Consider the following 12,245-nt stretch of genomic DNA (forward strand, 5'->3'; position numbering starts at 1 on the left):
ATCCTTTTAAAGAACCAGCTCTTGGTTTTGTTGATCTTTTGTATTGTTTCTTTGGTCTCTATGTCGTGGTTTAATAGAATGCCGTTTAGTCTCCATGTGTTTGATTTCTTTGGATTGATTTTATTGCAACTGATTTCCAATTTTATGGCACTGTGATTTGAGAAGATGCTTGGTATGATTTCTATCTTCTTGAATTTGAAGAGACTTTGCCTATGTCCTAACATATGATCTATCTTTGAAAATGACCCATGTGTACTTGAGAAGAATGTATATTCTATGGCTTTGGGATGAAATGTTCTGAAGATGCCAATTAATTCCATCTGGTCTAATGAGTCATTTAGGATTGATGTTTCTTTGATGAGTTTTTGTTTAGAGGATTTGTCCAATGGTGATAGTGGGGTAGTAAAGTCTCCTACTATGAGTGTATTGCTGTCAATCTCTCCCTTGATATCTTCCAGGAGTTTTTTTTATGTATTTGGGTGCTCCTGTATTGTGTGTGTATATGTTTACCATAGTTATTTCTTCTTGTTGGATTGCTCCCTTTAGTATTATGAAGTAGCCTTTCTTATCTCTTTTTATGTCCTTCACTTTGAAATCTAATTTGTCAGATATAAGTATTGCTACCCCAGCTTTTTTTTCCATTTCCACTTGTCTGGAAAACCTTTTTCCATCCCTTCATCCTCAGTCTGTGTTCATCTTTTTTTCTGAGGTGGGTTTCTTGTAGACTGCAGATATATGGGTCTTGTTTTCTTATCCAATCCGTTACCCTGTGTCTTTTGATTGGGACATTTAATCCATTTACATTTAAAGTTATTATTGATAGGTACTTATTTGTTGCCATTTTTATTCTCTACCCCGTGTTCCTTCTTTGCTTCATATATATATATATATATATATATATATATGAAGCAAAGAAGGAACACAGGGGTAGATATATATATATATATATATATATATATATATATATATATATTTCTTTTCTTTCTTTCTTTCTTTTTTTTTTTTTTTTTACAGCTTACCCTTTAGCATTTCTTGCATTGCTGGTTTGGTGGTGATAAATTCCCTTAGTATTCCCTTAGTCCATTTTTGTCTGTGAAGCTCCTGATTTCACCTTCAATTTTGATTTATAGCCTTGCTGGGTACAGTTTTCTTGGATTCAGACCCTTCCTTTGCATGACTTTGTATATTTCATTCCATTTACTTCTGGCCTGATGAGTTTCTTTTGAGAAATCAGTCACTAATCTGAAGGGTAACTTTCTGTCTCTCTCTGCCTGATTTTAAGATTTTTACTTTGTCATTGGTCTTTTTGCCAATTTAATTATAATGTGCCTTGGCGTCAGTCTTTGGGGTTCATTTCAATCTTCTTGAATTTGGAGAGACTTTGCCTGTAACCTATCTTTGTATCTATGTGGCCTGTCTTTGAAAATGTCCCAGGTGCACTTGAGAAGAACATATATTCCATGGCTTTGAGGTGAAATGTTCTGAACCTGTCCATCTGTTCTAGTGAGTTATTTAGGATTGCTGTTTCTTTGCTAATTTTATGTCCAGAGGATTTATCCAGTGATGTCAGTGGTGTATTAAAGTCCCCTACAATGATTGTATTGTCATTCTTCTCTTCCTTCATATCTTCCAAGAGATTTCTAATGTATTTGGGTGCTCCTGCATTGGGTGCATATATGTTTATCAGGGTTATATCCTGCTATTGAATTGATCCCTTTAGTATTATGAAGTGGCCTTCCTTATCTCTTGTTATGGCCTTCACTTTGAGGTCTGTTTTGTCAGATACAAGTATTGCTACCCCAGCTTTTTTTTTTTTTTTCATTTCCATTTGCCTGAAAAATATTTTTCCATCCCTTCACTCTCAGTCTGTTTGAGTTTCTTGTTCTGATGTGGGTCTCTTATAGAAAGAATATATATGAGTCATGTTTTTTTTATCCATTCATCCAGTCGATATCATTTGATTGGAGCATTTAGTTCATTTACGTTTAAAGTTATTTTTGATAGGTACTTATTTGTAGCTATATTTATTTTTTGAGCCTGTATTCCTTATTTCCTTTCTATTTCTTATTTTTAAAACAGTCCCATTAGCATTTCTTGAATTTCAGTCTTGGTAGTGATAAACTCCCTTTGCATTTTTTTTTATTTTTTTATTTTTTGTCTGCAAAGATCCTGATTTTCCCTTCAATTTTGAATGATAGCCTTGTTGGATAGAGTATTCTTGGATTCAGTCCCTTGCTTTGCATCACTTTGTATACCTCATTCCATTCCATTCTGGCCTGACGTGTTCCTGTTGAGAAATCATTTGATAATCTAATTGGAAATCCTTTGTAGGTAACTCTGTGTCTCTCTTTTGCAGCCATTAACATTCTCTCTTTGTCATTAACGTTTTCCATTGCAATTACGACTTGTCTTGGTGTGGGTCTTTTTGGGTTCATACTGTTTGGGACTCTGTGCTTGTGTGACTTTTGTCTTCCCAAATCAGAGAAATTTTCCCAAATCAGGAAATTTTTTCAATTAGGTTTTCTGACCCTTGCTCCTCTTCTTGTCCTCCTGGCACTCCTATTATATGTATGTAACTTCATTTCATGTTGTCCCAAAGCTCTCTTAGGCTCTCTTCCTGCTTTCTATTTTTTTCCCCCTCCAGTTGCTGTTCAGATTGTGTGTGTTTAACTACCCTATCTTCTAATTCACTAATTTGGCCCTCTGCTTCCTCTGGTCTACTTTTGAAACCTGACATCGTATTTTTTATTGTAACTATATCTTTTTTAATTTCCTCTTCATTCTTATAAAAGTATTTGATTTTCTCATCAATCTGGTTTAAGAACTGTATGAACCTTACTCTGAATTAATTTCCTGACATATTTCCTTCCTCCATTTGTGTGAAGTGGCAGATGATTGACCTGGGTCACTCAGTTCATGCTCCCCTTTCACCAAGAATTAGGGGAGCATTAGCTTACTCCAGATGGCCCTGGTAGGACTGTCCCGGGTGCTGGGGTGGAGTGGGTTGCACAGTCAGAGCTTCTCTGTGGTGTGCTCTAGGTTGCTCTGGGTCACTCCAGCAGCAGGTCCCAGTGCTGGACATAGTGTGGGTGCTGGGTGGCTTTGGGTCAGGCTATCATCACGGTTCTGAGGTCTGTGGCAGTGGTGGGGCACAGGGTTCTCCATAGATTGCACTCATTGTGGGGTCTTAGAACTGAATCTTAGGACACTGGGTAACAGCAGGCTGGTGAGAAGACCTGGTGCGGGAGCTCAATCTGGTTTCACATGCTCCCTGCTAATGTCTGAGAGCCTGCCAGGAGGTATTATGCCCCTCACTGCTGGGGCATGTTGGTGGTGGTTCCACATGGATTATGGCTGGCAAGTGCCATTCTCTAGGTATCCTCTGGACTTTCTTATGAAAAAGTGTCTCTTCAACTATGATTAATTTGTTAATTCAGGGTGGATGCTCTCCGATTTAGTTGCTTTTCTGGCCCTAGGAAGAGGAGCACGATACTACTGCCTATTCCGCTACCATTTTTTCTCCACTTCATTTGGTCAGCTCCCAAAATACTGGTTATCACATGAGGACATAAATTTCTCTCCTGTCATACTCACTGGATATTTTACCTATGGACTCAATCAGTGTATGTGGTTTCCTCAGTGCCAAGCTTCTGCATCACAGAGAGCTTCTCCAGAGTTTGGCTGCACAGGCCACTACTAAATACCACATAGATGAATTTTAAAAGCCTTTGATAAAATCAATAGCTGTGAATGGCAAAAACTCTCAAAAGGGGATATTTGTTTAATATGATTACACACACACACACACACACACACACACACACACACACACACACTCACATCATATACTCCTGTTTTCCAGTATCTCACTCACTTAACAGGGAAACACCAAAGGCATATCATGGAAAAAAGCATGCATGCCCTTCCACTACTATTCAATGTTATGGAGGAGATTGCAGCCAATGCAATTTGGCAAGATAAATCAATTAGGGGCATAAGAATAAATAAAAAAGTGAAAATGGAACTGTGGTACATCCATAAGGTGGAATATTATTTTTAGTAATAGAGAACATTGATTCACAAGCAACTTGAATGATTCTCAAAATCATTATGCTAAGTGAAGGAAGCCAGTCTCAAAAGGGACTTTATTGTTATTTTCTCTGGATTCTCAATGCCTGGTATGAAATCTTCCAATTTCCAACAATCACTGACTGTTAGTTAATGTCTAAATAATATAAACTCCAAATACTTTTCAGAGAAAGGAACATGCCTTATTCTTCCATCATACTAACCACAACGCATGCTTTCTGTCTGCCTTCTGCCTTGAAAGACAAATGTGCAACACTGTTCTCAGGGTTTTTCACATGGGCTACTCATTTCCTCACAGCTTATCACAAGCAGAACCTGTTACTTTGCCTCATCTCTACAGCATTAACCTGAATGCAAGGATAAGAATAAGGTAATGCATTTACACAGAAAGTACCACAGAGCATTTAAAGACTTTTTTCATATTAAGCCTGTATTTAATTTTTTCATGCTAGGTATGTGTGGCTCTTTGGTTCAACATGTGCTTCTAAAAGCTCCTGATATAAGAGGATGTTAACTTCCAACCTCAGAATTTTGTGTAAAACTACAATGAATTTTAATGGACACAGTGCACCCCAAATTCTGCAGAGTGAAATCAAATGTGTATCACTGTGAGTGACTATTTCTGAAAGAATCAGTCACTGATACTTCCTTTAAGTAATCATGGAACTCTGTGCCATCCAAGTCATCTTTCCAGGTGAATCATAGAATCAATTATCTCATACCCTTGAACCTTTGCTAACTTTTGTTAAATATACAACCTAAATTCATTTGTAGTGGGGGGAAGTAAGAGATAGGTATATTGGGAACAAAATGGGGTGAGACATGAAAAAGCCACTTTCAAGACAGAAGAGCAAGGACAGTGGCATGTTACCACCAGGACATACTGGTAGAACATGGAAATTTTCTTTGGGAAAGCCTATGAATTATTAGGGTAAGAGTACCTATTAAAAAAAAAGATAAACTTCAACTTCTATTATCCATATATTAAAAAAATATACCTTCTCCCCCAGAAAACTCACAAAGATCTCAGAAAGCTTGGATACACATATTTTCTATCAGCACATAATTAATGAATTCAAGGAGAATATGGTCTCTGATGTGCAGAGAGAGTAAGAATGTGGTTCAAATGGAGAATGGAGGAGAAACATATTAAGGTATAGACCAAACCAAGCTACAAAATAATTTTGAATTTTTTATCAAAATGTGAAATTCATCCCTGTACTCTTAGAAGTATTGGTGATATTTTATAAGGTAAAAGAGATTCCAGTTTTGCACAAATATGAGTGAATAGAAAAGTTTTATTATAGCAACAAAGACCAAACAATTAAAATGAGTGGAGGCAGCAGTGTGGGGATGACCCACCTAGCAGTAAGTAATCAGGTGTGGGGTGATGGAGGTGTGGTGGCAACAGTTAGTCTCACAAGAAAACAAGAGAACTAGTTATTCTGCAAAGTGGTTACATTCAGGTTGGTCGACAACTTTCTACAGAAACATTTGAACATACCGAACATCGTTCTGTTAACTGTTGACTCTCTTGTCTTTTGCTCTTTCTGGCATTTCACTTAATTGAGTTCTGATAAACACTTTCCAGACAAATCTTTGTTCTCCAGTGGGCATATGATAAGAAATAATTTCAGTCCTTCAATAAAAATTAAATTCAAAAAATTTATGTATATATGGAAAGAATTCCATAAACATCTCTATCTATGGATTATCTAAGGCAAATAATTGATTTCTCTAACCACATGTGTAAAATAAGCATTGTGATCCTAAAGATAAAAATAAGGAGTAGGAGCCACATGTGGAGATTATGTGCCAATCTAGAAAGCATCAAGAGGAGGAAACTTTACTAATAATATATAGAGAAAGCTTAGGGTCATTGGCTTTTGATCTCCTGCATTCATTTTCTCTCTGTCGCTGAGAGTTCAGAAGATAGAGAGCATCCATACTTTCTGCTTTGGAATTTTACACATTGAGAATGTGTCCCTTCACTCTTACATCAACCAAAAGTCTACCAGTTCCCATAACTGAACTTTACTACACTCCCCAGTCTTGAGAGCCTGAGAGACAGAATCAGAGAGCTCTGACTTTGGGGAATGAGTTATATGGGGCAGACCCACCTGAAAACACATAGGAAATATAGACAGATTTTCATTATCCTAATCTTTATTGAACAGAGATGAGATTTCTCTCCAGATTACTCTCAATATTTTCAAGATTGAGTCAAGCATCCCTTCTTGACTCTCAACTTCACCTCTATCATTTAGCTGCCTGAATGAATAGTAATTCTCCCTTTCTTCGAATTTCCTCTCCATTTCTGCCTTTCTCTTTTCTTGCTCCCATTTATCCTCCAGTTTTCTGATTTTCTCTTCATATTCTTCTCTTAACTGCCTTTTCTCTCTTTCCAGCTCAGCTCTGTATTGTTCTTGTTTTACTTGAATCTGTTTCTGAATCTCCACCTCGGCCCTTTGGTATATCTTATTAGTATAGCATCATCCCTTGTTCTGCTTCACCATGTGCTGGACCAGGTCCAGCAGCTATGTCCTCTGAGCCTCCTGCTCAGCCCCTGTTGCATTATTGTTGAACTCACAGTGACGATCCTTAAACTCTTTTATCAAATCTTGAATGCTTTCTGGTACTGTCTTTAAGTAATCATGGAACTCCATGCCATCCAAGTCATCTTTCCGGGTGAATAAGAGAATTATGTATCTCCTAGCTTTGGGTCCAAACATTGATAGAATCTTCTCCATGGCCTTTTGTGCTTCCTTTGTGTACCAGCCCAGCAAGACCACCAGGAACACAGAGTGAGGCCCGGGAGAGGTTGGGAGGATGCAATTAGCAATCTCCCTTTGCGTGTCATCATCTGGTTCCACAGTGTCAAAAATGCCAGTTGTGTCCACGATGACAATTTCTCTCCCATTCCACGTGCTGTGCCCTTTTACACAGACCTTGGTTACGGATTTTTCTGCAAGGCTGGAATTAAACACTCTCTCTCCAAGGATGCTGTTCCCAGTGGCACTTTTTCCTGCTCCAGTCTTACCCACTAAGACAAGTCACAGTTGTGAATCTTGATTTCCAAGCCCTGGGACATCAGGAAACAAAACCATATCATTAAGATTCACTTCCAACTTTTTTCACTGTAATGCCTCTGTCCAACAATGTCCTTCTCTGTTGCCCTTAAGTGTCCTGTCTGTGAGCAAACTCTGCACTCACAGGAGATCTATAGAACCCTTGGGCCTGACCTCTCTCCTAAAGAACTTGGGGAACACTGGGCACTTCTAAGGAGTCCCTTGGGCTAGTCACTCTGACCTTTGGAAGCTAAGTGCTCAGGGATGAGGGAGCAAAATGGTTCAAGTGAGAACTCTGAGCTGCTGCTGGTAGCTGTTCCCCATAAACTAATGTAGGAAGTAACATAAAATATGACCTTGGGACATCTCATTGGGAACTTGCCTTGCCCTGTGAATATTCAAAATGGAACGTTTCTTCTTCCCATTAAGAAGCTAAGTAGCATGACTGGCATGGCTCACTGGTTGAACATTGACCTATGAACCAGGAGGTCACAGTTCAATTCCCATTCAGGACACATGCCCAGGTTGCTGTCTGGATCCCCAGTGGGAGATGGGCAGGAGGCAGCCAATCAATGATTCTCTCTTATCATTGATGTTTCTACCTCCCTCTCCCTTCCTCTCTGAAATCAATAAAAGTATATATTTTAAAAAAGAAGAAGAAGAAGCCAAGTAGGTGGGTTATTCAAGCCATCCCTTTTGTAGGAGAAAAAAGGGCACATGGGCAGGAAGGCAAAGTGCTCCTTTAGATTTCACATATGCAACCATCTCCTGAGAGTGTCTGAACCACAGAAGAACAAAATGCCTTACTTTTAAAGTTTCCACCTTACCCTGTAAATCTGATGAAGTTTTTCTATTTTAAACTAATATGTTGAAGAGGAATAGACTGAAAGTACTGACAGTTCTCTGGAGTTACTCTAAAGTCTCTTGATACATAAATAATAATAATAATTCATACAGAGTAACTTCAGTAGAACTATACTTTCTTATTTTCACTTCTGTAGGCATGTCTGTTTCCTAGGACACTGGAAAGTTGATAACCAAACAGCATAGGCTACAACCTGAATGATGTTTTAAAGATCACTGTGTCTTAAGTTAAACACCAAATCATCTATATAGCTCTTTCCCTATTTCTATTCAATAATTATCTGCTTATATTTTTAATGTTCCTATAAAGTTGAAGTCTTCAGAACTTGTTAAGCACAGGCCTCGGCCATGGAAGACAACCAACAACCACATCTGAGAGCCTGTTCCTCTGAGAAGGAGGAATCTTTCAGCACAGCCCTTGAATAAGACTGATTCCTCAATATAGGAGCACCCAAATACATAAAAAAAACTCTTGATGGAATTTAAGGAAGATATTGACAGCAACACAGCCATAGTAGGGGACTTTAACACACCCAGATATCATTGGATAAGTTTTACAGACAAAAATTTAACAAGGAATCAGAGGCTATAAAACACACATTAGATCAGAGAAATATAAAGGATATTTATTGAACATTTCTCCCCAAAGGAACAGAATATACATTCTTCTCAAGTGCACATGGAACATTCTCAAAGATAGACCACATGTTGGGGTACAAAACAAGTCTACATAAATTCAAGAAGACTGCTGTAATACCACGCATCTTCTCGGTCAAATGGCATGAAGTTAGAAACCAACTACAATAAAAATAAAAACAACTCAAAAACACTAAAATGCATGGAGGCTAAATAGTATATTATTAATCAATGAATGGGTTACCAATGAGATAAAGCAAAAAAATTAAAGACCTCCTGGAAACAAATGGAAATGAACGCACAACTACCCAAAACCAATGGATCACGGTGAAAGCAGTCCTGAGAGGGAAGTTCATAGCACTACAGGTCCACCTCAAGAAACAAGAAAAAGCACTAATAAACTATCTACCCCTAAAACTAATTTAATTAGAAAGAGAACAGGAAGAAAATCCCAGAGGAATTATAAGGAAGGAAATAATAAAGATCAGAGAGGAAATAAATGACATAGAGACAAAAACAAACAAACAAAAAAGGACAAAAGGTCAATAAATCTAAGAGCTGGTTCTTTAAAAAGATAAACAAGATTGATGAACCCCTAGCCAGATTCATCAAGAAACATAGAGAACACCTAGATAAATAAAATCAGAAATGAAAGAGGCCATATAATAATGACACCACAGAAATACAAAGGATTGTAAGCAAATATGATGAACAATTATATGACAACAAACTGGACAACCTGGGTGAAATGGACAAACTCTTTAAAACATACAATCTTTCAAAACTCAATAAGGGAGAATCAGAAAACTTGCATAGGCTAATAACACCTAATGAAATTGAAGAAATAATTTAAAAATTTCCAGCAAATAAGTTCTGGATTGGGTGGATTTGTAGAAGAATTTTACCAAACATTCACAGAATTAACACCTATCCTCCTCAAACTATTTCAAAAAATTCAAAAGAAAGCTCTTTTTATGAATTCAGCATTATCCTAATTCAAAAACCAGATAAAGACACTACAAAGAAAAAAAATTACAGGACAATATCCCTGAGGAGCACAGAGGCTAAAATTCTCAACAAAATATTAGCAAATCAGATCCAGCAATATATTAAAAAGATCATACACCATGCTCAAGTGGGATTTATTTTGGGAATGCAAGGCTGGTACAATATTCACAAATCAATACATGTGATACATCACATAAACAAATTGAAAGATAAAAATAATCCTAATATATAAAAACCTATGGTTCGGTCTATCCAGAGGCTTGACTGCCTTGGCTACCGGAGCCAGGACCCAACACTGACTGCCAAGGGGACTGCAGATTGGCCCTGCTTCTCTGATCAGGCCCATTGGTAGGCCTGACTGGCATAGAAACCGACCAATCAGAACCAAATCTGGGTGAAGTGTGAGGAGCCAATGGCTGCCTAGGAGGTGGAGCTTTTGATGCTGACTGGCATAGAAACTGACCAATTAAAACCTAATATGGGTGAATTGAAAAGGCAGAACCTAAGGTGGGAGATGAGGAGGGGTTTTAAGGGCAACAGCTGTTTGGTGTAAGGTGTAAGAAAGCAGTTTAATTTTTTAATGACCGGTTTGGCAGTATAGTGCATATGGTTGGCTATCAGGCCACATATAGGGATTATGTATTTTTGTCTGCCAAGAGCATCTCCTCCTGATGAAAAAGGCACCACCTCCCATTTAAGCAATCCTATCATATGTAATCTATCTATGCTACTAAAAGGGTAATATGCTATTTATACCAACTTGACCAGCCAACTTCTGGATGTCCGACTTCCTTCCAGACAAAGCCATGCTGCTGGGGGCTGAGGCAGAGGCCATTAGGGGTGATCAGGCTGGCAGATGAGGGTAGTTGGGGGCAAGATCAGGCCAGCAGGGGCAGGAAGTTGGGGGTGAGATCAGGCTGGCAGGGGAAGGCATTTGGGGGCGAGATCAGGCCGGCAGGGGAGGGCAGTTAAGGGCAATCAGGCAGGCAGAGGCAGTTAGGCGCAAGCAGGCCAGCAGGGGAGGACAGTTGGGGGCAAGATCAGACCAGCAAGGGAGGGCAGTTGGAGGCAAGATCAGATTGGCAGGGGAGAGCAGTTGGGGGTAAGATCAAGCCAGCAAGGGAGGGCAATTAGGGGTGATAAGGCATGCAGAGACATTTGGGGGTGAGATCAGATGAGCAGGGGAGAGCCGTTGGGAACGAGATCAGGCCACCAGGGGAGGGCAGTTCGGGGCAATTAGGCAGGCAGGCAAAGGGGTTAACAGCAATCAAGCAGAGGCAGTTAGGGGCAATCAGGCAGGCAGGTGAGCGGTTAGGAGCCAGCAGTCTCAGATAGTGAGAGGGATGTCTGATTGAAGTGGGTGCAGGCAGGGCTGAGGGGAAACCCCCCGCCCTGTGCATGAATTTCATCCACCGGGCCACTTGTATGATCATATCAATAGATGGAGAAAAAGCATTCGACAAAATCCAGCAACATTTTTTGATAAAAACTCTCAGTAAAGTGGGAATGGAGGGATCATACCTCAACATAATAAAGGCCATATATGATAAAGCTACAGCCAACATAATACTCAATGGGCAAAAACTAAATGTATTTCTTTTAAGAACAGGAACAGGACAAGGAAGTCTGCTTCCACCAATCTTATTCAACACTAGAGGCCTGGTGCACAAAATTCATGCATGGGGGGGGTGTCCCTCAGCCCAGCCAGCACCCTCTCCAATCTGGGACCCCTCGAGGAATGTCCGACTGCCCGTCGGACATCCCTCTCACAACCCAGGACTGCTGGCTCCCAACTGCTCGCCTACCTGCCTTCCTGATTGCCCCTAACTGCTTCTGCCTGTCAGCCTGATCATCCCTTAACCAACCCTCTGTCAGCCTGATTGATGCATAACGGCTCCCCTGCCAGCCTGTTTGACTCTAACTGCCCTCCCCTGCAGGCCTGGTCACCCCTAACTGCCCTCTCGTGCAGGCCTCCCCCCCCCCCCAACTGCTCTCCCCTGCAGGCCTGGGTCCCCGCCTACTGCCCTTCCCTGCAGGCCCAGTCATCCCCAACTCCCCTCCTCTGCCAGCCTGGTCACCCCTAACTGCCCTCCCCTGCAGGCAGGCTTGATTGCCCACAACTGCCCTCCCTTGCAAGCCTGGTCCCTCCCAACTGCTCTCCCTTGCTGGCCATCTTGTGGCATCCATCTTCTGTCCACATGGGGGCAGCCATCTTTGACCACATGGAGTCAGCCATCTTGTGTGTTGGAGAGATGGTCAATTTGCATATTAATCTTTTATTATATAGGATAGAGGCCTGGTACACAGGTGGGGGCCAGCTGGTTTGCCCTGAAGGGTGTCCCAGATCAGGGTGAGGGTTCCCTTGGGGTGTGGGGCAGCCTGGGTGAAGGGCCTGTGGTGGTTTGCAGGCAGGCCATGCCCCCGGGTGACCCAAGCGGAGGCCCTGGTATCTGGGATTTATTTATCTTCTATAATTGAAACTTTGCAGCCTTGAGTGGAGCCAAGCCTCCTGCTTGCTCCATGACCCATTTTTGTTGGGATTTATTTATCTTCTATAATTGAAACTTTGTAGCCTAGAGT

At 40.5% G+C, this 12,245-nt stretch overlaps 1 pseudogene across 1 annotated transcript; it reads right to left on the reverse strand.

Annotated features, from left to right (window-relative positions):
* Positions 1-6,248: 6,248 nt before the first annotated feature.
* LOC307108112 (GTPase IMAP family member 4-like) lies at positions 6,249-7,196 on the reverse strand (annotated as a pseudogene). Its single transcript has one exon. The product of its transcript is annotated as a GTPase IMAP family member 4-like (transcript).
* Positions 7,197-12,245: the final 5,049 nt, after the last annotated feature.

Source organism: Cnephaeus nilssonii (assembly GCF_951640355.1).
Source record: "Cnephaeus nilssonii genome assembly, chromosome: 12".
Lineage (NCBI taxonomy): Eukaryota > Metazoa > Chordata > Mammalia > Chiroptera > Vespertilionidae > Cnephaeus > Cnephaeus nilssonii.